This window comes from Pinus tabuliformis, chromosome J (genome assembly GCF_031772625.1).
Source record: "Pinus tabuliformis cultivar Carrire ecotype Pingquan chromosome J, CPIR1, whole genome shotgun sequence".
Lineage (NCBI taxonomy): Eukaryota > Viridiplantae > Streptophyta > Pinopsida > Pinales > Pinaceae > Pinus > Pinus tabuliformis.
The window spans coordinates 457,411,163-457,437,053 of NC_142295.1; the positions used below are offsets into that span (position 1 = coordinate 457,411,163).

General features: G+C 34.0%; 1 pseudogene; it reads left to right on the top strand.

Moving 5' to 3' along the window:
• Window positions 1–1,199: 1,199 nt before the first annotated feature.
• Window positions 1,200–24,416, top strand: LOC149227796 (lysine histidine transporter-like 8; annotated as a pseudogene).
• The last annotated feature ends 1,475 nt before the right edge of the window (window positions 24,417–25,891 follow it).

Genomic DNA, 25,891 nt, shown 5'->3' on the forward strand with positions numbered 1-25,891 from the left:
TAACAAATGGAAGGTACATGAACATATGCCTTAACATGTTTTCTCTCAAATATGTCCTCTCTTCAATTTACAATGTTATCATTTTGTTCTAACTAACCATTTGTTATACAGATTACAAAATGCAGGAACATGGCAGCCTTCACATCCACAACAAATGCAAAAGTAATGTGAATATGTTTCTTCATATTATGTTGTTACTATAATACAAGTATTTGACTTGCAATTTTGACTCATTTACAAAGAATATGTAACGCAACGGTTGATGAAAAAAGGTTAGAAAGTCTTTATGCATCTGTGTTTGTATTTTTTCTGTTTCTGTTCTCTATCTCGAATGGAACGCATTCTGCATCATTCTTTATATCATTGAATACAGCAAATGCAACATCAGATCAGCAATAATTTTGTATCTACATCTGCTGAATGCAAACACCAAAGATTCCATACATTGATTAAACATGGCACTTATTATCTACTCAAGATAAATGACAAATTGTATATTGAATCAGCTAGTCATTTCTGTTTCTTCCTATGTTATAGCTGAATGCTATGTTAGTTTTTGTTTCTTGCATACTGTAGGTAACGACTCAGGAAACAAGGCTAGAAAGTCTTTATACATGTCTGTTCGAATGCATTCTGCAACATGCTTGAAGCTAGACTTTATAAATAGCACCAAACTATATGGACTTTAAAATGAATATATGTTGTTTGAAAATGGAATTATGGCATAATGCATTTGGTATTATTAGTCCTTCCCTGGGACTATATGCAATTGATCAATTGCTGACCGTTGGTTGACCGACATGATTTTTCATTATAATAGCATTATAAACTAAGTCGAATGAAAGTTTTGGGCTCGAAAGTTTTGTTCTATTTTACCTATGTTTCTCTTACCTGTACAAGGAATGAAAATCTCATCTAAACATAAGTTTCATAGAGGAAAACAATGCTGGCAATGTTGCTGCAGCACTGATGACTTGGCTGGCTCCAAAGAGCAAGGTCTGTTCACTATCTTTTGTATCAGTGGCAGCCCCAATATTTTCAGTTTTCTATCCTGGTTTTTGAGGGGAGGCATGCAATTGGATGTTTAGAATCCTCTTAAGATCATGGCTGCTGCAATTTTAAATTCTTTGGTCAATGACTTAAGACTTTGAACGTAACAAGTTCTCAGAGATGGACAAAGGAATGAAGAACATGCAGCAATGCTTGTTCTTGGTGACATAATCAGCATCAAACTTAGAGATATTGTTCCTGCGGATGCACGTTTTCTTGAAGCAGATCCTTTAAAGATTGATCAGGTCTTAATCCAATCCTTTTCTTTACTTCTTATTTCTAATTACAAGTGCTCGAATTTTTGGTATGCTTTTATATCGTTTCTGGGATTAACTTCAACATTTGGTACTTTTCCTGAACCACGCTTTATGACAATATTTTTGAATGTGTGTAGTCTGCCCTCAGTGGTCAGTCATTACCAGTAACAAAGGGTCCTGGCAATGGGATTTATTCTGGCTCTGCTTGCAAACAGCGTGAACTTGAACATGTTGTCATTGCTACTGGGATCCATACCTTTTTTGGTAAACTAGCACATAATTTTTGCTGATACTGCAGTTGTACCAAATTGGCTAGTTAGGGTTCGTGGTAATATTCGATGATCCAGTACTGTTAGCTTCCTTCAAACAACTATCAATTACTAATTGTTGTCATGAATAGGTTTTCACAAAAGGATATGACAAGGATGTTGTTGTCTTGATGGTTGCAAGAGCATCCAGAACAGAGAATCAAGATGCCATTGATGCAGCAATTGTTGGGATGCTTACAGATCCTAAGGAGGCAAGTATTTTTTTTATGTCATCATATTAAATTTTAGTCAATAAGCAGGGCTATGCTTATTTTACTGATTTGTATCTTTTGTTGTGGCTTTTAACATCCATGCATCTAAAAGGCACAGGCAACCATTCCAGAGCTCCATTTTCTTCCTTTCAATCCAACTGACAAGAGGACAACTCTCACTTATATTGACAATGAAGGGAAAATGCATCGAGTTAGTAAACATGCTCCAGAGCAGGTATTGTTCTTTGGAAGTTTGACCTTCTTCATTAGACCTCTTACATATATGCATCATTTTATGGATCTTTAAATGAATCAAAAGAATAAACAGCAACAGGTCAACAACATCTCAACTACAACGTATTGATATTTTCCAATATACAAATATTTTCCAATTTTAAAATGTTAGAATTGATATTTTATGGCCTAATATAGATGTCCTTTACCAGATATCCTTTATCAAATATAGAAGCCTTCATTTAACATTATCTTTCAATGATTGTTACCCATTAACAGCTTCCTTCTAAAAGAAAGGTTTCCACGAAATCTCAATTATTTTTATCTTTCACACAGAAGTAATGAATAATATAAATTTTCACAGGAATGCTGAATAATATTCTTCTTTTTATAAGAAAAATCAATGAATTAGGGAGATAGATTTAACACGAAGGTCAGTGTTTGGCTCTGCAGTTGTGGGTGTCTCCCACTAGAAATTTGTAGATAAAATTATACATAAAACTACTAAGATTCATAGTACGTAGCTCTCTATTTCAGGTGAAAGTGCAATCTTTGCATCACTCAACCATTAGATATCAGTTCCAGTCTTATTTGTATTTTTGGCCTACACAACATAAATTCTCAACTGGGACGCATGGAAATCTATTGGAATGCATACTTGCTCACCAGGATATCCAAGTCCTATGCAATAAAAACGGGCACTAATGCTTTGTGAATGACCTGGTAGAGTTTATAAGAATAATTTCATTTATGAAAGATGAAGACCTGTAATTTCTAACCCTATGATGGCCAAAGGTGTCAGTGGAGCAGAGTCATTATGGATACTGGGTTATCCCCACCCTGAACTCCTAATCTTGTATTCTATCGCGATTTATACCTCTGGAGGTACAGAACCCTTTCCTCGATGCTGTCCTTGGCACATCCTAATAAGCGGTTCCATATCCCTACTCGTGGAAGCTGCATTGTGTGTTACAGATCGCCTGATCGATCTCTCTTTCGACATTCCCTAACTGTTGGTTGGTATTTCTTTCCACACCAGCAAGTTTTTTTTGTCTTTTCCACCAAATTCATTAAACAGACCTTATCTTCCGCATTTAGGGTCCTATCAAGAAACTACCTTTGGAGTTCTTCGGCAAGGGGACTTAAAGGTTTTTATGAAACCCGTGCCTACAATTTCTAGTTGGCTGTTTGCATTTTCTTGCACCATTTTGCCCATTTGTTCTATACTAAGACAATGGCAATGACATGGTGGTCGAAACCGACATTTATTGAAATTTCCATAAAACCCATGCAGGTAAGAGAAACCCTCAGTATTTAACCAGAATGCCATTAACTTATAATGCTCAAATAACCATGGACTCTTGAGGGAAACGAACAGACAATACTGTGACAAACATCAACGCCACTGGAAAACGCCAAACGACAGAGGAACAAACATCTAAACAATACAGTAGCCGAACTTAACAAAGCAACACCAGACAGTCGAGGCATACAAGCCGGACCTGGAACAACAGAACCGCAACCAAACGTTTGCTATACAGTTAATCGAGCAGGCAGGAACCGCATTCTATTCTCACCGCAGACAATACAACAAATACAAAGGAAAAATCACAGAGACTGCAGAGCTAAACAACCAAGTAACAATAATAACCCAAAGGGCGCAAACAGGGTAAAACCCAAGCCGAGTAACTTTACAGCATTTCGAGGAGGGACAGTTGTATGCCAATAAGACCACCACAGTACATGCCGTCCTCAGCACTCTGGAATATTTTGAGCCAATGTTCGTATTAGATCTCGTTGAAAAGCATTACCTAGTTAGCGTGAATCTGAAGTTTGATGACACATACAGATCTGTAACCAGTAATAGGATTGCATGTGATAAAGTACCTTTGAACAGCTTGATCTTATTTTGAAATTTTGTTATCTAATTAGCAGCGCTGCTGCAGTGACTTCTGAAATCATGCACACAACAGCTGCCAATATTAGAATATTACCAAGAGAAGACCTTCCTCGGTCTGCTTTCGAAACTGATCAATTGGTTCAGGTATATACAATACTCAGTTTCTAATAAATTGTTTTTGCAAATTAAAAGAGATCTCGTCAAGATTGGAAAACTGCAACAAGCCATGTTAGAGATCTGTTTTACTCTTATACAACTTTAGTCAATCAAATACTCTTTCTAATGTTAAACAAGCTTTTGACACATTGTACATGATATAAGGATTGCACAAGAAGGTTTAGTTCACATAACTCCTTAAGATGTTTTGTCTCAAATATGTCCTCTCTTCAATTTACAATGTTATCATTTTATTCTAACTAACTGTTTGTTATGCAAATTACAAAATGCAGGAACATGTTGGCCTTCACGTCTACAACAAATGCAAAAGTAATATGAATATGTTTCTTCATATTATGCTCTTACTGCAATACAAGTATTATGACTTTGTAGCCTCACGGTTTTGATGTCTCCTTCTGCATTGTCATGTTCAGCTAGTTAGCGTGACTCTGAAGTTTGACCGCAGATACAGTTTTGTAACCAGTAATAGGATTGCATATGATAAAGTACCTTTCAGCAACTTGATCTTATTTTGAAATTCTATTGTCTAATTGGCAGGGCTGCTGCACTGACTTCTGATATGAGGCACACAACACCTGCCAATATTAGAATATTACAAAGAGAAGACCTTCCTCGGTGTGCTTTCGAATCTGATCAGTTGATTCAGGTATATACAATACTCACTTCCTAATAAATTGCTTTTGCAAATCAAAAGAGATCTCGTCAACATTGCAAAGCAATGCGAAACCCGCAATAAGACCCCAAAACCTTTCCACCCCAAAACTTTGGTTCGACTTAGCTTATAATCACTTGCTTATAACAATGTGTTAAATGGCTAGTGATTGAAGCTCGATTGCTGATACCTTGCTATGAAGATCCTTTATTGATCAATCCCATTCATCATCAAGCTATCCGACTATGCAGTCTTCACCAACCCCATGGTCATCAAAGGTCAGCTTTGTTTAAACATTTTTATTTATTTCAAGTGCATCCATTTTGTATGCAGTTCTTGATTTCCCTCCAACATTTTCCAACATTTGCCAACAATTCCTCTACTGTCCCTCTGTTACTACTTTTTCATTTTGATTTCTTAGAATAAAAGCAGATTCCTTGGTGCAATTAAATTTCTATTTAAGAAAATTAAGCATAAATCTGTCTGCAAACACCAACCCCTGTAGTACTAACTATATGTTTTGTTTCAAAATTCAGTCAAATCGCGATATAAACAGTATTGGCAATTTCTCTGAGTTTGAGGAGCCAATTCTTCGTCAAGGGAGTTCTGCCAGATTTGGAAGGTACACAAGATTTGCAAAAGTTTGTCAATTGCTGCTATCATGGGGGGTTTTGTTGATCACCATTTCTGTACTAATGTCCCTGGCATTGTATATCACCTCTGGCAGTGTCACAGCAGCTCGTGAGCTTATCACAAAAACTACAGTTGAAGTTGTAATATCTGAACGCACAGTCGCAGCCATTCTAGGAAAGTCGGGAAATTCTGTTGTTAAAATTCAGCAGCTAAGCTCGTATAAAGAAGCATAAATTTCTGCAAATTCCATGGGATCCCCTTCAACTGAAATTTTTGAAACATGGAGACTTGGAATGAAGTATTGTCATTGCTGACAAAATGAAATTGTACTGACAGAATGACAAAATGTTACAGCACAAAATTTGACATTGTACTGAGATAATACTTCTTTATCCAGCCTATAAAGTGCCATTTCTTTGACTTGACATAAATGTATTTTGATAAACATGAATTGCATTATATTTTGAATTTGGATTCTACTGCCACTGCTTACGCTCCAAAATCAATGTTCTCTGTGTAAAAAATATATATTTTTATATATATTCAATATATCATTACACAATGTATTAGCTTATCATTTTAAATTATAAATTATATTTTTTAATTCGATTACTATGATATTGCAGAAAGCAAGAGTATAGAACACCAAAAGATAATGGATTTTTTCTTGGAGATCATGATCAATTTACATTTCAACTCGTAAAGTTTAAATGTTTTTTTAATTTTAATTTGTTTATTTTAATTTTTAATTTATAAAATAAACTTATCAAAATTATTTTATTATTGTACTTAGATGCTATATTTACTAACCCAAAACTATAAAAGAGACCAAAAGTCATGTCCTTTTGCATCACAACAAATCATTAATTAAATGCAACAAATTACTAATTACAAATTAGATGCATTTCAGCTCGTAAAGTTTAAATGTTTTTTTTTTTTAATTTTAATTTGTTTATTTTAATTTTTAATTTATAAAATAAACTTATCAAAATTATTTTATTATTGTACTTAGATGCTATATTTACTAACCCAAAACTATAAAAAGGCCAAAAGTCATGTCCTTTTGCATCACAACAAATTATTAATTAAATGCAACAAATTACTAATTACAAATTAGATGTATTTCAACTCGTAAAGTTTAAATGTTTGTTTAATTTTAATTTGTTTATTTTAATTTTTAATTTATAAAATAAACTTATCAAAATTATTTTATTATTGTACTTAGATGCTATATTTATTAACACAAAACTATAAAAAAAGCCAAAAGTCATGTCCTTTTGCATCACAACAAATTATTAATTAACTGCAACAAATTACGTCCTTTTCTTTGCTAATTAGTAATTGGACAAATTTAAAGTTCACACTAAAGTTATGATAAACAATATTTTTAAATAAATATATCTTTTGTTCTTTTGACCATGGAATAATTCCTCAATCATTGAGATTAACGTGAATCGTATCATTTATGTCCAAATATGTTACTAGATATGTAATCTTTCAATCATGGCTTCAAGACTCCATAACTATAATTTTTAAATGCTTAAGTTCTTCTTTGACTTTCGAGAATAATCTATGTAAATATTGAACACTCTCCACCACGAATTTAATTAACAAATTTATATTCATAATAATGTTTATTTGGTCATTATAATTTTATCAATATTTCCATAATATTCAAATGTAAAAAAATAAGAAAATTCTATGTTTTGTGCACCATGGTTATTAAAATACATAACTTGCTTTAACACCTTCCTATTATTTTAATATGTTTTGTGCACCATGGTTATTACAATACATAACTCACTTTAACACTTTCCAATTCTTCATACATTATAATTCATTATTATGCATTTCAAGATATTTTATACCCGTGCCTATTAAAATACATAACTTACTTTAACACTCCCTAATTCTTCATACATTATAATGCATTATTATTACCTTTTATAGTTTTTTCCCTCAAGTTTTCTATGATTCACTGTTCAATTTTATTATATTTTAATTATTAATCTAAGCATTTTTTAAATCATGAGACATTGGAAAATTATATCTAAAACTAATCTTATTTTAAGAAATACAAACTCAACATTATAACAAGATATATGACAAGTGTCTTTTGAAAATTAATTTTAATCATAATAAGAAAATATAGGACCAATGCCTTTTAAAAATTACTTTATAATTGAAAATAATAAGACAAGTGATAAGGTAATTTTACTTTATACTTTTAAAACATATTTTAAATATATATGTTAATGTATTAAGATACAAATTAAATTATTATTTTAAATAGATGGATAGATTTGTAATATGAAACAAAAAATTTGAGATATAATAAAATTGTAACAAGCAATTATCAATTCAATGACATTTCTGACAATTCTTACTTAACAAAGGCAAAGTTCATTATATTTCACTCTTCGCATAAAGTCAAAAAGTTCATTCAACAATTGGCCATCCAATTCATTAAATCTTAATACAAGTAAGCATGCGTACAACACACTACTAATGGAAACCAGCTCTCATGATAACGCAAATTAAATCTCATAATAATAACTGACCAAACTGTTCTGTTAACCGGCAGGGACTAGCGCCACAACAGTGGCTCCTTGTTATGTAATGAGTCTTTAAACTAAAGCGTGAGAAGAAATTTATTTATTATAAAAAATATTATATTTAAGTATAATAAGTATAATATCTTGGATTGGAAGTGGCTATTAGATAAGTATAGGAGGCAGATCAATGGGTGGGCAAGCAGGAGTTTATTTTTGGGCAGTAGATCTATCCTGGTACAAGCTATTTTGCAGTAGATGGCAATATATTGGGCACACCTATACATCTTGTTTGCATTTGTCATCAACAAGATCAAGAAAATCATGGTTGAGTTTATTTGCTCTGGTAGGGAGGGTCACTGAAAATTCCATTTCTGTAAAAGGGATAATGTCTCTAGCCCTAAGGAGCTGGGGGGTTGTGGTATCATTGATATCTGCCTTTCTGGATGTGCTCTCAACCTCAAATCTAGGTGGCATTCTTTTTTCACTAACGACATCTGGAGGGACATTGTTGCCACTAAGTATCTTCATAACAGGGGGATCGAGTATTGGATCATATTTAGACATATTGGGAATTCTAAGGGTTCGTAAATTTGGAGATGTTTTCAAAAAAGTGGCCAAATATTTCTTGCAGTGACTTTGTTGGGCATTTGGTGGGGGAAACCATATCATGATAGGCATGGATATCATAAAAGGGATGGAGGTTGTGTATGCCTTGTCAGAAAATTTGATTATTCGTCAACAAAAATGAAGCTTCTTTATTTTAAAACACGTTATTGAAGGTTGGAATGGGTAAGTGTCGGTCTAGAAAAGTGCGGAGTCGGTGGGTTTGTCAAACTTGTGTGTGGCCAAATGGAAGGAATACATTACTCATTTGAGACAAGCTGGCCTCAGTAGACATGATGAGGGCGACTCTCTTACCTGGGTGGGGAAACATCCCGCAAACATTATTGAGATTGTGGATACCTACATGTATCTATTTCATTTACATCACTCTGATCCCCATCAGTGTTGGTTTTTACTTGTTTGGAAAATTGACATTCCCACCAAGATGATTCTCTTTAACTGGCTTGTCTGGGAAGATAAAATTCTTACATGGGAGAATATTTGTAAGCGGGGATGGATGGGACCAGGGACATGTCCCCTGTGCAGGAATGCCAAAGAGGAAAATGGACATATTTTTTAGAGTGTCAGTTCATTACCTGTGTATGGTCTAGTATATGCTCTTCTATAAACATATCCTTCAGGAATTTTGATAGCTTGGACGATTGTTATTTATGGTGGATGCGGCGGAGTAAAAAAAATAATGTCATTCCTTTCCTTACCATTTGGGAAATATGATGTGCTAGGAATAGAATTATTTTTGAAGGGACCCCGATGATCCCTTCTGTCATCATTCACAAGGTACTACTTAGATTTCAGGATGTAAGGGTCTCGTCTGGTGTGATTAAGGATAGATCCCTCAAATCTGCTCTATATGAATTACATTTCCCAGCTGGATATTTTGACGGTGCTACTCAAAATTCTATTTGTAGCTGTGGCGTTGGGATGAGAGTATATCACTTCCGCCATTATAGACTCCATTGGAATGGGGGACATGGCACAAACATGAGTGCAAAAAATTTTGCCCTATGGGGAATGTTGTGGATTGCTAGGAAGCTTTGTATAGATACACTATTTGTGTATGGGGACTCACAAGTCCTCATCAATGCTATCATGACAAACCCAGATTTCTCTCCTCTGCATCTCTCTGGGTGGATTACATAGATCAAGCATCTCATGGGTACATTCAATGAGGTTACATTTCAGCATATATACCGTGAGAAGAACTAGGTTGCAGATTCGTTGTCAAAACAAGGAATGGAAGATTCATATGGTAACTTCCATTAAACATACATGGAAGGTGGGACAGAGCTAGCCTAGGGATCATTTCCATTACCTTAGACTTTTTTATATTGGTGCTATTCCCTTATCACATAGATGTTTTTTGTTAGCTTTCAGATGCCACTGTTTACAATTTTTTTGTATGACTATATGGGGATTCTCATTTGACTATTTTCCAGACATGTTTAAGTTATTGTACCTTTTTTTTGGTTGACTCTTTGTCTTGGATGGTCACTCTAAATATGGAAGGATTTGGTTTCCTTCATTTTACTTGACAGATGCATTCTGAATATGTTAGCTCAAATGTATGCTTTCTTTTATTTCTGAACATATGCACTCGTTCATTATATAAACCAACATTTTTCTCATATATATATATTATCCAAGGGTCTTGCATAGATGTTGATTGGGTGTTCTGTTAAGGCACTTCTTAATGTAAAGTCACTGGTTCAATTCTTTGCCTCATTCAGGGTGATATAATGGACATGATGAAAATATAGTCCCACCAAACTTATATATATATATATATATATATATATATATAAAGTAAATAAATGTATTATTTTTATTATTTTTTCTTAAAATTAAAATAGCTTGAAATATATTTAATTTAATAACAAATATGGATTTTAACTAAAGTATTCATTAATAAAATTACAATCTTACATGATATTATTTTTAAAAAATATAGAAAATTAATACATTATAAATATGTCATTAAGAATTTTATTTTTACTTAAAATAAATTATTAAATGTTTGTAATATTTGATAAATAAACGCATATTTAAAATAAAATAAAATAATATTTACTGTAACTTTTTAATCATTAAGAAATTAAATATATGATGATGATGATGATGATGATGATTATTATTAATGTACTAAAACAAATGCAATCTATTGGACCTTAAGAAGAAGAAGAATCTAATTGTAATTCTTTAGAATCTTATTTCTGTGCTAAAAAAGAAGGGAAAAAATGCACCAGGATCACTATAGTTGGGTTGGCTTAACGAGTCTAAAACAAATGCAATCTATTGGACCTTAAGAAGAAGACAAATCTAATTGTAATTCTTTAGAATCTTATTTCATTGCTAAAAAAGAAGGGAAAAAATGCACCAAGATCACTATAGTTGGGTTGGCTTAACGAGTCAAGAAGATTGGAAGTATGACCAATATTAGGGAAATGAGAGCGGATGTGAGTAAGGCCGAGAAATCTAAAAGAAGTGTTTTTCATCTTCCATCCACTTAGTATCACAAAGATGAGAAATTATATCACCCCGAGGAGTCTTGGGAGTAGACCACCGATCGATTTCACTTCGAAGCTCATGAGAATTAGTTCTAATCTTAGGGATGTTCGTATTGTTCTTCGACCTGGTCAAAACAAAAAGATAATTCTAGTTCTCAAGGGTGAGGTTGATCACCTCCTTCTGATATCTTAGCTTCATTTTACCCTCCATCTCCTTATCATCCCAAAGTTTAACCTTAAATTTGGAGGTGATAGTATCTTTGACACTATCCTTGCTTCTCATGATGATCTCCTTGTTTATCCCCAAATGGTTGAGCCAAGATTGAGCATCCTTATGCCACCCACCCTTGAAGCGAAGGTGGGGTTTCGACTAAAGTTAAAAACAATTTTAGGAAGCCTCTCGTATTGCATGTTGTAAAGCTTATTTTCATATATTATATACTTAAACATAGCCCTGCTTTCAATAGGGGAGAGTCCATTTTCAATCAGGAAGATAGGATAGGGGGTATTTCTCTTGATCTTGAGATTGTAAATTATGAATTGTGTTTTCTGTGTATCATTCATATATATATAGATATAAAATATAAATTTTGTTTAATTATTAAACTAGTTATTTGAATTTTTTTTCAATTTATTATATTAAAAATTGGAAAATATAGTAATTAAACATAAAATTGATCTAACACTTAGAATCTTATATTCTTAATTTTTTATAATTAAATAAATAGATTTTTTTTATAATAAAATAAATAGAGTGAAGTAGATTGTTACTTATTCTATATTTTGTATTTAAACTAATTTGAATGCAATTTATTTATTTATTTGGTTGATATGTGTGGTTATATTGGAAAGAGGGTTAGAAGTGAAATTTTATAGATTTTATATTATTATAAATAATACTTATATTCAATAAAAGGTTGTGAATAAATTTATTATGCTATTTATATTTTATAAATAGGAATTTGTGATTTATAAATAGAATTGGATTTATGTCAACTTTATTTACACAATTGTTTTTATTGTTTTCATAAGTATTTTAAGCTTATTAATATTTACCCACCATTTAATTTATGTAACTAAGCTAGTTAATAAAATGATTAGTGAAAATATTACTAAATTTCTTACTTGCATTAGTATTTTAAGCCTATTAATATTTATGATCCATTTAACTTATATAGCTAAGCTAGTTAATAAAATGATTAGTAAAAATATTTTTAAATTTATAATTATAAATGAAATGAAATTTAAATTAGTAATTAGTAGTTTTGAAGGAGGACCTTCGTCATTTTTGTTGTTGTTGTTTATGTGTTCTTGGGTTGCTTACTGTGTGCAAAGATCTTGATTAAAGAGGTTAAAGTTGCCCAGCTTGCCCACTTTAGATCACGATAGGGAAGCTAGGTAATAAAAAGATGAACATGGCAGTGAATATTCGTTTGATCCTAATTGGTACGGCATTGAAAGTCATGCCATTGTCGTACAATTAGGAAAAAGTAGTTTCCAAGTTGGTGGACCAAAGATTTGTAATTTATTGGTTGTGGAAAGGAAAATTGTAAATATGGCAAGTGCTAAGCGACCGACGTCAGAATGTTCCAGAATAAGGATGTCATTCATTCCATTAAGTTCCATTTCAATGAAGCTATCTCCTTCTCCACAATTTATCCAACCAATCAAATTCTTTCCTCTCACCTCCAAGATTGAATTGTGACAACCAAGATCGCGGAGTGCAGAAACTGTTGTGGTTGGGAAATCATGTGGGGAGTTCCTCTTCTGTTGCAACTCGCAAGCACTTTAGCAATGAAACTTGAAATTCCGATGACTTGGATCTGTGCTTAATTCAAGTTTAAATCAATACATGTTGAGCAATAGAACCCTCGCAGCATCCAATATTATTTTATATCTAGTGTTATTTGAGGTTGCAATCTCTTTGGCAATCAATTTAATTTTCTCCCTTTCATCGCTCGAGACCAAAGGAAACATGGAGGCTAGGAGGGTCATTGAGTTTGACTGGGTCCGTAGGGTCTTGGAACGACGATTTGTTGAATTTTTAACATGAAGAAACTCACGTTTTATGGACAAGTGAACAAACAAGAGACAACGGGGAAAGAAATTTCAGAACCTATGGAAACAAATGATCTAGGACAAGTGAAAATTGCCTTGTCCACTAAATTTGGGAAGTGGGTTTGGGTTAATGCCAAACAATATCAGGGCATTTTAAAACGAATACTATCCCATCTAAAATGGGAGCATACAAGGAAAAAATGGTCTCAAAGGGAAAGTACTCGGGCCCTTTGCAATAAGAATTCAAACAAGTCCCCTATGCAAGCATGTGACAGCAACAAGTCTAGAGGAAAATTCATTGATGATTCTGCCTTCTATGGTCCCACATCCACACCTCTCACTTGGTCATCTGATCTTTATGTGAAAGAATTGTTAAATGCAAAACAGAGGTTGGAGGTTTTAGAAGCTAAAGAGAAGGAAAGAGATCATAAAATTCATATAATAACAACTGAAAATAAGGCTTTAGCAGAAATCAATAAAGTTTTGAAAGAACAAGTGACATTGCTACATGAAGCTCTTTTGATAGGGAAGACAGAATGGCAGCGCATGAAGGTGGATGTGCAAAACATAAAGAAATATGTAGTGGACAGTACAAAGCTGGTGAATGTGAAACCATCCCATGATAAAGGGAAAGTGGTTTCCCAAATAAACAACCATGAAGAGAAAGCGAGAGAAGAAAGTAAAGGAGATTCCACAAAAGTGTTCAAAACTTGGGCTCAAGTTATTAGAAATTCTACTAATAGGGAAGGAGAAACAAACATTTGGGTTGAGAACATGCAAGATAGAGAAAGCAAGGAAAGACAAGATAGAGCAGTACACATAAATATTTAAGGGGTGGAAGACTATGGGAAAAATGAATGTACTTTTGACCTTGCAAGGGACTGCTTGAAAAACAAGTTGCTATGGTAAGGAAAAATATGCCAAACATGGAGGGCAGGTAAGTTTAACAGTGAGAAAGAAAGGCCCATAAAAGTCATCATGCCTAGCTTGCATGATAAATATATCATTCTAAGAAAGAAGAATCTCTTGAGGGGTTCTCACGTTTTTCTAGAAGAAGATTTAACTGTAAGACAACAGGAGGAAAGGAGGGAGGAAATGTCAAAGGTTAAGGCAGTAATAGATAAAGGCAAGAGAGCATGGATTTATAAAGGTAAAGTTTTAATAGCGCATTTTGGACCTCCTTCCAAAATAGAGTAGCAAGATGGTAATAAAGAAGAAGAAACAAACTCTTCAACAGGAAATCAGGAAGCAAGGTTAGTATGGGAAAGCAGGGACAAAGACTCAACTGTGAGTCTTGCATGTCAAAATAAATAGAAATCAAGTCAGACCTAGGTTTCCTTAAGATTAGTTTGTTGGAACTACAAAGGTTACCCATGGAGACGAGGACATGGGTTAGGGACTATTGCGGAAGATAAAGACATAATTTGCCTCATAGAAACACATGAGCATGAAGGGTGAAACATGCCTTTGTTTGAAGGATATTGGAAGATGGCAGTGTGAAACAAGGCATCGGGGATTGGAAAAGCACACGGAGGTGTCATGGTGTTAGTGAGGGAAAAAGAAGGTCATGTCATTCAATTAGAAAAAGAAGACTTGAATAAATAATTCATTTGGTTTAAATATCATAAAATGGAAATCATATCAGAATTGCAGCATGCTATTTTGCGCCGCAAGTTTCAAAAATCTACAAGAGTAGAGGGCTTGACCAAAAATATCCCTTTGCAGCCTTAAATGAAGATATTGCAACATATTCTCAGCTAGGCAAATTGCTTATAGTAGGTGATTTCAATGCCAGGACTACAAGTGAGAAAGCTACCATTTTTTGTTGTAAAGAAGATTGTGACCCTATTTAGCTTATAGAAGAGAGTAATCATCAGTGGGAAAGAATCTCATAGGATAAGGGTTGCAATCTCTTTGGTGAACAATTGCTTACTTTATGTGGGGCCTTCGATTTAGTCATTTGTAATGGCTTCACTAGATGGGAAAAGTCCGGTAATTTCATTTGCAATACATACAATGGAGCAAGTGTAGTAGATTATGTAATGTGATCGCATGGTTTGGGTGAGAAAATTGAGGAAGTTTTGATTGAAGATCAGCTTTGGGATTTAAAATCAGATCAAAAGCCAATTTATTTTAGTTTCCCTTGGACCGGAAAGAAGAAATTAGAGTAAAAAACAAAGTGTGTTCAACAAAATCTCCCAAAGCGCAGAATTCTTTTGACTCCAGTAAATTGCAATATCTTCAAAATGAAACTTGAGAGGATCTTCGAGAAGGAGAAAATCCCAATTCATGGCCTTCATAGTCACGAATTAACACATTTAATTCAAAGTGCACTTGCAGAGTGCAAAAGAGAAAAAATTAAGGCGCCTTAAACAAATTACTTTCCGGTTAATGCTTGGTTCGACAAGGAATGCAAAATGGCAAGGAGAATGTGGAAATAGTCAAACAAATATAACATAAAGCTCAAAGCTCACAAGCAGATCTTAAGAAAGAAAAAGGTCGATTTCATGGTTTCAAGGAGGGAAGAACTAATCTTCCTTGGGAAAAATAATCCCAAATTATTTTGGAAAGAGCTCGAACTGAAAAAGATGCAAACTGGAAATAATATTACAACTTTTAAGTGGTTTGACTATGCAAGACAACTCTATGAGCAGGATCCCAAGGTTGACCCTCCCCCCTTAGTCAACACTAATATTGTATTGTTCACAGTGCAAGAGGTAGAGATGGGTATCAAGAAATTGGGTGTTGGAAAAGCAAAAGACTTAGCTGAAATCCAAGCAGAGTATCTAAAGTGGGGCTCAAAGATTCTTGCACCTCACATTACAAAAATTTTCAATAACATCATACAACAGGGGTTCCCCACAGATTGGGCAACTACTCTGGAAATACCTATTTCAAGAGTGGTGATGTCAATAATCCCTCCAATTATAGGACCATAATGATAAACCCCTTGTTTGAAAAGTTTTGGAAGCATGCTAGAAAATAAAATCAGCATGTGGGTAGAAGAAAGAGATAAGAATGCTAAAGGGAAACCAGGTTTTAGACCTAAAAATTCCACAATTGATCATTGTATAACTTTAAGGCACATCATTGAAAAAGTTTGGGAGAAAAGGGAAGAAGTTTTCTGTTGCTTTGTTGATTTCAGAAAAGTGTTTGACATGGTTTCTAGGGATAAGCTTTGGCACAGAATGGAGGAACTTGGGGTTCCTAAACATTTGAAAGAAATTGTGCATAGGCTGTATTAGAAGGTGAAAGTCAAAATTAGAACTTCAACAAAGATTTATGAAAATTTTAGAAGCGATATCGGGGTCAAGCAAGGTTGCCCATTGTCTCCTACCCTTTTTGGTTTATATATCGACAAGCTTGAGAAGTGGTTAAATTCGCAAGGGGGTGATGTTATCCATTTCGGCAAGCTTGTTATAAGGGTTCTTTTGTATGTAGATGACCTTATTCTGATTGCTAAATCTACTCTTAGTTTGCAAGAGCACTTACTATCCCTTGAGCATTTTTGTAGAAGGGTGGGGATGCAAGTTAATATTAGAAAAACGATAGTGGTTTTTTCTAAAAAAAGAAAACATAACCAACATAAGTTCTACTTTGAAGGCAACATTTTGGAAGAAGTTGCGGATTACAAATACCTCAAAATTAACTTCAAGAAAAATCTAAGTTGGGATGGATGTAGAAATAAAAGAACTTTGGGGGGTTGGAAAGCATTCTATGCTTTTTGAAATAGGTGTAGCGAGATAGAGTTAGGGGACTGGAAAACCACTCAAACTCTTTTTGGGCTTCTAGTGATTTCGATGATTCTCTATGGTTGTGAACTGTGGGCCAATAGTACATCCGACATGTAGTGGAAACAAATTGAGAAAAATCGGAAGCATTTGATTACAAACAAATTCAAAATTAAAAGTGTAGTTCCTTATGCTATCTTGTTAAGTGAAACGAGGGTTGTTACTATTCAAGCAATTGTTATGGCATGAGTCATAAGGTATCTAAAAAAAAATGAGCAAAGGGAAGAGGGTAGATGGCCTAAGGTTGTTTTTAATGACATATTGTGCAAAAGAAAGAAGACATGGATGCAGCAAAATAACAAATGGTATAGTAAATGGGGTATTTTCTTGAACATGTGTCGCATAAACAATAAAGAGATAAAAGCTTTTGTTATGGATAAGTTCCACAAGCGTACTTGGGATAAAGAGCTAGGGAGAAAGAAAAAACACTATATATAAGTGTTTAATCCCACTCATAATCATCAACAAAACGCGTACATAGAGGCCAATATTTCTTGGAGAGGCAAAATTATTATTGCTCAGTTAAGGAATAATTCTCATAAACTCCGTTGTGAAACAGGGTGTTGGAAAAAGACAAAAGAAGTGTGGGAGGAAAGAGTATGTATTTTTTGTTCTTCTGGAAAAGTGGAAACAGAAAAGCACTTCATTTTAGAATGTGAGGCTTTCAAAAACAACATGGAAAGTTATGCAGATACGTTGGTAGCTAGCTCTTGGGATAATCTATTTAGCGAAGAGTTTGTCGAGAAACTAGAAATATTTATAGTAAGACTTAAATGAAAAAAAATCAAATACATCAACCAGATAAAAAAAATTATTTCCTTCTTTCTCTACTTTACTATCCGTACCAAATATGTCATACCCAAATCGCACACATGACACGTACAACCAGGCTTGATAAGTCGAAAACACGAGCATTTTAGTTTCAATAAAAAATTGACATTATTCTACCCCGTAACCCCACAACTGTCAGAAGATGTTGGAAATTGTGGTGCATAGTTGTTTCCGGGGAGGTTCCAGGTCTACCAAATCGGGACAAGAGTTGATAAGTGGTGGACTAGCAATCGAGGGGCTTTGAATGCTTAGAAAAATAAAATAATATAATAAAACCGAGGCTATTAATGTTAATAATAATCGTACACCTTTAAATTTTTTTCCATTTAAATTTGTCATTGGCCATTTAATTACATATTACAATGTGAATAGGCTAATATAAGACATTTTAAATTTTCTGCGAGGTCATAATTTATAATTATATTGAATCAATCTGAATCCATAGAACATGTCTGATTAGTTCAGCTAAATTGATTTGCTAATTTTAAAATTAACTCCAAACTCAATGTACATCCCCCTGTTTTAAAGTGTGCCACCACTAATCTTTAGATAAAGTGTGCAACCACTCCTACAAAGTTTATTTATTTTTTAATTTATTTATATTTTAAAAGACATCTAACGTTGACATTAAAATTCTAAAAAATGAGCACTAGAGTTAACTCTTTAATATAAAATTGGGTCCAAGAAATAGAATATCTCCAAGCTCTCCACCTTTTTCATTTTCTAACGTAATTCTTAAAAGCATCCAAATTGTAAGGTTAAAATTAAATTTATCCATTTCACATATCACATGGTAGTAAAGAATCAAATAGACAAGATTTGTCTAGCCTTCATAATATTTACTTTTGAATCTCTATACTATGTAATCTCTAATAAGTTAAATGAAACATCTCGTAACAAACCATTGCATAATATTTAATTTTTAGAAAACACCACAACAAAAGAATTTTCTCAATCTATTCAAAAGTTTTTTATTTTCTTAATGAAATAATCTATAGCCAAATTTAAATGCTTTCCTCGTTCCAAATTCTAGTTAAATACAAGTTGAGAGTCACATAAAATATATGAGTGAGTAGATGTCTTTTCTAACTACACTGTCCGTGGGCACAACGACAACCTTAAATTTAGACATGCTATTATAATAAAAAACTAAGTGACATGAAAAGGAAAATAAATGATATTGAAAAATGAACGAGACTCCTTACTCGATACTCCTAGGATTTCCTTCAAAAGCACTAATGAAGAATCCCAACAATTTGGACTTATCAATCTGAAGATACATAATTTGCACAGGGACCTTAGTATTGATTTCCTTCATAAAACCTTCAAAAGTAAACTTGTTCTTGTAAACAATCTGTAGAGGGAGATCAACATTTCTTCATAAAGCATCCCATTCATAGCCTTCAAAAACGGGCTAACAAATTAATAAAGGGAATGTTTCAAATTCTCATAATATTTTGTTCTCCCACAAGGAGCTTACGACTTCTTCTAAGGAATTGCCTCTCCAAGATACAATCTATCTTGTAAGGGTCATTGTTGCATCCCACACTTCTAATGAGAAATGACAACCAACCAAAATATGAAAACTTGCCTCTAAGTCACCTTTGAATAATGTTCACTACACAAGACCCTCAAAAAAGCATAAGGACACCATTCAAGCAGGGAATTTGTTGGGGATTGATATCCATAGAAAAAGTTTGCATTTTAATGGATCTTTTATCTTCTAGAGCTTCTTTTTCCCAAGATAGTATTTTGCTTCTAATTTGAGAAAAACATTACCTCGTACCCATGTTTGACCATGCAAAAACTATCAAAAGGGTTCCTTACCTAATTTTTTTTTTCCTCCTCATCCTTGAAGCATTTGATAAACCTAAGCAAAAAAGAAATAATGACAAAACATAAAACACATGAAATACAAATAGCATGCACACATGCACAATAGAGAAACATTACCCTAGCAACCTTTTAAAGGGAAAACTAGCCTAATTAAGAGTTGCTCCTCTCTCTATCTCATTGCATTAACTTCACCATTTACATTACAATAATTAGGTATTCTATAGCATCCAAAAATATAATATGTTAACTCAAATTAGATTACAACCCTACTTAATTGGAATTCACTTACAATGGGTTGAAAAACAATGGTCAAAAAAGTCACAAAACATATCAAAAATAGACACAAAATTTTCATTTAAGCACCCATCTCTGAAACCTTTCTAGGGGAATTGCTGCCTGCTTGGACTCATTTTTATCTAGGATGAGACTAAGTCTACCCACAAAGAGTAGAAATCATGCCCAACATTCTCCCATTTGTAATGTTTGCAAAAATGGGGGCAAGGGGAAGGATTTCATATGATTAGCTGCTAGCAAAAATAATGCTCATTAATTCTATACATGAAGAGAATTTTTTAATATGAACAAAATTTATCAATGTATCTATGACATTCTTCAAGATATTAACCTTCTCCGACAATGTTTTGTTTTATTCAACCATATCTATAACAAGAATGGTATTATACACCAATATGCTTTTCTTTGGTATGATAAAATAGATTGCACTTGAGCTATCACAACTTATTCTCACAATTTTTTGAACAAAATCAATACTTAATCACAATATTTGCAACAATGACAACTTCCTTTTTTCCGTGAATCGTTGTCATGTACTCAACTTTTATTGTATGCAATACAACTACAACCAACCTCTTTCTCATCCAACTTACTTCACTAAATAATTTTAAAAAGTAATCATTCGTAGATCTTATGTCATTAAAATATCTAACCTAGTTTGTCCCAAGAAGGTTCTGCATATCTACCTCTTTGTGATCTTTAAGTCTTCCTTGGTATCATATTGCATAATTTGGATTGCCACATAGACATTTGAAGACCCCCTTTACCATTTTCCAATGCTCCTTTGATCTGGAAGAATGGAAATAAACTAGCGCGGGCGATGGTAGCTTACCTCTGGGAAGATATGTGGTAGCCAGGCTTTAAATTTGATGCCCATTTACAATTTTTTATGTTTTTTACCTATAAAATACAGGTTGTTTAAAAATAAACACGTCATTAGTAACTTTCATTTTTTTTTTAAATTTTCATAAGGACAGGCGTATAGGAAAATCAGAAATTTGAAAATATATATATATATTTGTTCATGAGTCGGGTCCACCATTATTTTACTCCTGAAATGGGTAAATGTATTCAAAGTTGGTCACTCTATTTTGGATTGGTACCCGACATTTCAGAAATCCTCACAAATTAATTTAAAAACATTAATCATGATATGGCGTCGCCTTGAGAAATAAGGACGCCATTGCTTTCTCTCCATGGAGACCAAAGGTGTCCAGGTTCACAATATCTCCATACCAAGAAAACATAACCATATAGAATTAATAATACTCTGCGCCTCTGGACTTGTACGCTTTTCGCACATGGGAAGGCATAGCAGGAGCTCATACTATCATTATAGTTTGACTGCACACATATATTTGTAAGCTATACCATAGCATAATACTTACAAGTTACAACAACCATGGGGGTTCCAACTTCCTAGTATAAGATATGGTAGATGGGATAAGACTTTGGGGCTCATGAGTTCATGCATTTTTCGTGCATTGGTATATCTTTTCATTGTTTTGAGTGCATGACCGTTGATAGAATTGTATTGTGTTGTAGTACTCGATGACAGCGGAGTTTCCCATGATGATGGCAAAGTAGGAAGAGGAGAATCTTGTGAACAGAGAAGTATGGTGAGGTGAGAAATGTGGGTAGCCTGTGTTTGTATACTCAATTAGTTGTTTGTGTTTGATATGATGAATACTTGGGGGTGGTTTTGTTGTTATCAAAATGGGAACAGGGCGCAAAAAAATATAAGGAAGAAGAGGTTTCATCTGAGGATTCTGTGAAGAGCTTCAGGTTGTAAGCGCCTTTGGGGACTAAGGAGGAATCATGGGGGAATGATAACTAGTCTCAATACCGCCCATGCCCATGGGAGACACTCCCCCTTTCACCCCTAGTGCTCATTCTTCCCACCACCAGATTTGTACCAATTCTCATTCTCATGTTGTTATCCGTGGGTAGAGATTCCCCAGACCTTCTCAGACAACTGCGAGCACTTGCGCTCCTTCATCTTTGGTGTCTCCTTCCATGCCTAGGTCCCCTTTGTTCAAGAATCCCAGGACACCATGGACTCCTTCCCTTATATCTCCCAGGGTTATGAGCGCCATTGGGACTCCCATGAAAAGGGTTTTGACCAATATGAAGACCAATCTAATGGAGGTTGGGCACCTCACCAAGCTCAATCCTCAGGATGTGTGGCTTCCCATCATAGAGTCTAGGAATGGGAATGCTTAACGTTTCATAAAATCAATGCAGGGATTGTGTTTTAGGCCTTTATTATACCAATGGCATTTACCTTCTTGGGATGGTATGCATGATGTTCTTGATTTCTCTGTCTTTTTTGTTTCATGTTTTCATTGGTTTTTTAACAAAATTGATTTTTAGATTCATCAAAATATGATCTAATTTCAATCACATGGATGTATTTTTCAAAATAATCTGAAGTGATTTTAGATTCATCTTGACCCCAATCTATTATACTTCAAAAATGATCAAATTCCTTAGGTTAGAAATCTCGAAGTTTTCACACCCACTTGGTGTGATTAAATCATATTGATATTGTTGTATATAACTAGGTTGTAGAATGTGTCAATCCAATGGAATGCAATGGATAAAAACGTGGGTTGTGTTGCCTCTGTAGAATGTATCTTAGTCCAATGGAGTGCAATGGATTAAAAAAAGTGGGTTGTTGTGGGTTTGTTTCTTTTGCATTTTCTTTTTTATTTGATATTTGTATTGTGACATTATTTTAGATTTGTATTATGACTTAGAACTGATTTCTATTAGTTTTATATTTAAATAGATCCATCTAAACTCCATAACTCCAGATCTGTTTAAATAAATACTGAATTTTTAAAAATAACAATTTTTATGTTTTGAATTCCTAAAAATAAAAATTTTAATGTTTTTCCACCCAATCGACGGAGTTGAATATTCATTTAAGCTGCTAGGATTCAAAATTATTGATATTACTACCCCTACCTTAGCTTTAGAATGTGCCTTTCAGAGCTATGAATATAGAAGTGTGTTGCTATGGGTTTATTCCTTCTGCAACATTGCTGTGATTTTTACCTTCTACAACATTGTTGTGATTTGTAGTTTCTTTCCCATGAATATAAACAAGAATTTCAGATCTGTTCAAATAAATATTGAATTCCTAAAAGTAACAATTTTTATGTTTTGAATTCTTAAAGGTCACATTTTTTATGTTTTTACACCCACTTGATGGGCTTAAATAGTCCTTTAAGCTGTTGGGATTCAAAATCATTGATATTGCTACCTCTACCTTGGTTGTAGAATGTGCCTCTCGGAGTTATGAATATAGAAGTGTGTTGTTGAGGGTTTATTTCTTTTGTAACTTTGTTGTGATTTGTACTTTCTTGTCCATGAATCTAAACAGGAGTTGGGGAATAATCTGACTGACCATAGCATACCTGTGGAAACTCTACACTATGTGGGTTCTTATCATGCTTCATGAAGTTGTTCCGGGGGAATGCTACAACAGATATGTGGAGCTTGCACACGCTGCATTTGGTAACAATAATAGATACCTTCTACAATTACAATCTTGATATCTAGGATTCTTTATTACTAAGCTTAAGCTACATGCCTATTTCTGTTGGATGTCAAAGTTTTGATTGCTATTTCCAGTGTAGAGTCCATAACATCTTCAGTTTAGGTCTAAACATCTGAGTTTAGATATATTTGTTCTATATCTAATAGCTTCAAGTATATATTAATGTTGGATATAATAATCCTAGATGGAAGGAATGTATGAATGCCAATTTTTCTTTAAACATTGCAAGGGAGGCTTGGTGTATGGTTGACTCAGTTTCCATTTGTTTATCTATTAGCCCGGATGACAACTACCCTGATATTGATTGGTCGAGAGACAATGAAGCTATTTTTCCAAATTTTTTGTGACCCAACTTGTGGATCCAATCCACATACTACAGTTGAATGGTATTTGGTTTTCGTGTCCCTTTGCATTGTTCTGTCCCAACTACCTAATCTTAACTCCATAGCAAGACTCTCCCGTATAGGTTCTATAACTGAAATTACATACCGCACTATGGTTTGGGGTTTGTCCACAAGAAAATATAAACCCTTTGGAATATCTTATGAAAACCTAAAGTCTAAGACAAACACTACAACAACATTCTCAATCTTGAATTCATTGGGAATTATTGTTTTTTTCTTGAAGGGTCACAATCTTGATTTGGAAATACAGGTATTGTGCTTTTGTAGCAGCATAAACTTGTGTTTCCTTATGATTTATTATCTTTGTCTATATTTTTTAGAGAAGGTTACATGTTGATAGCTTACGTTATCGATGATGTTTCTTTCCTGTGATTGACTAGGAAGTTGTATATGAGAATGCAAGCTACTATTCCATCTAGTCTCAAGCATCCTACCTTTGTACCAATGTGGAGAGGAGCAAAGGTTTCTTATTTACTTGTGGTCATGTGCATGTTCCCAATTGAAATTGGAGGATACTAGGCTTATGGATAATTTGTAAGTATCGATCACTTGCCTTCTCAAACTTGTATTTGAGTAAAATCATAGATGCTTTAACTTTCTATATCTTATTGATCTATTTTATGATAGTAAAACTAATGCTGCTAATTTATTTCTTCATAGTTTGTTATGCCAAGTTGCCAACAATATATTTTCTTCTCCTGCCTTAAGAACCTGCATCATTCAAATTTTGTTTTTAATTGGTTGGTCTCATAATATTCTAGTTCATATCTATGTGCATATCAATTGTTCATAAAGAACACAGTCTTTTGCCATTATGGAGTATCATGAACTTACTTTAACTAGTATCATTTTGGAATTTTACATTTGTTACTTAATGGATCCTCTTTTATAGCCATATTTAACTTTTATTAACTAACTTGTATGTATTTTTCACTCCTTGTGACATGAACAACAAAAAGACAACCATGTTCAAGAAAACCATGTTTGAAGTTGTTGCCTTGGTAATTGAGGGATCTGGTTCACTTAACCTAGGTGCAATTTAGGTTGAGGATTCTTGCAATGATATTGTGGTCAATAGTTGGTGAATACACTTGCTTTATTAAACTAGACACATAAGATTCCTATGATCTTACTCCATTCTATATGCAGATCCTTTTCCTAACAATGTTACTTATCTACTTTCGTTGGGCATATTATTGTCATGGGCCTTTCTCCGTAAGAGTGTCTTAAAGAATTGTATCATAATGCCTCCCTTATTTTAGTTGTAACATAGTATTCTCCACTTTCAACTTAACTTTTAGTTGTAATGCAGGGTAAAATTAAATATTAAAAGTCATGTGAAGGGTGATTTAAAAATAAAACCGTCATTAAAAAATTACCTGATGGGTAGGGGGACCCATCAAATTTAATCCCTGGTGGCAGCTACATGCCTCTGAACTATGTTATAATGAGGCTCAAGGGAATTTTTATTATTGAACAACAAGGGAAAACCTTAAAGAAGCAAAACCCTAACCCCAGGAGATGAAACACCAAGAGTTTGTGGGCCCCGTTGGGGTTAGTTGGGAAGCCAAATTCTTAGGGTCGTAACGTGGTCATATGATCTATGGCTACATGTTTGCTGTAGACCTAAGAAAAAATCCATTTGGGGGGGTCAAAACAGCTCTGGAAGTTCAGGACCCGAAAAAATTCTAAAAATAATAAATGCTGCTATAATCAAGGAAATAAATGAAATTGACTGGAGGTGTAGGTGGAATAGGCAGGTGGCCACCAATATCCACTTAGATCAATCCTCCCCCCTTAGGAAGAAATGGTCCCCATTGCATGCAGACCCTCCATGAGGCGAGGAAATTTCTATTGAACCTGGTCCCTAGTGAACCACTTGCCTTGGTGAAGGAGTTGGCCTAATTTGATGACTCAATAGAGCTGGATCCTCTATTGGCGAGTGTTGTTGATATGTGTGTCCATGATCCTATCAATTGTGACATGTTCGATGCAACTGGGATTGA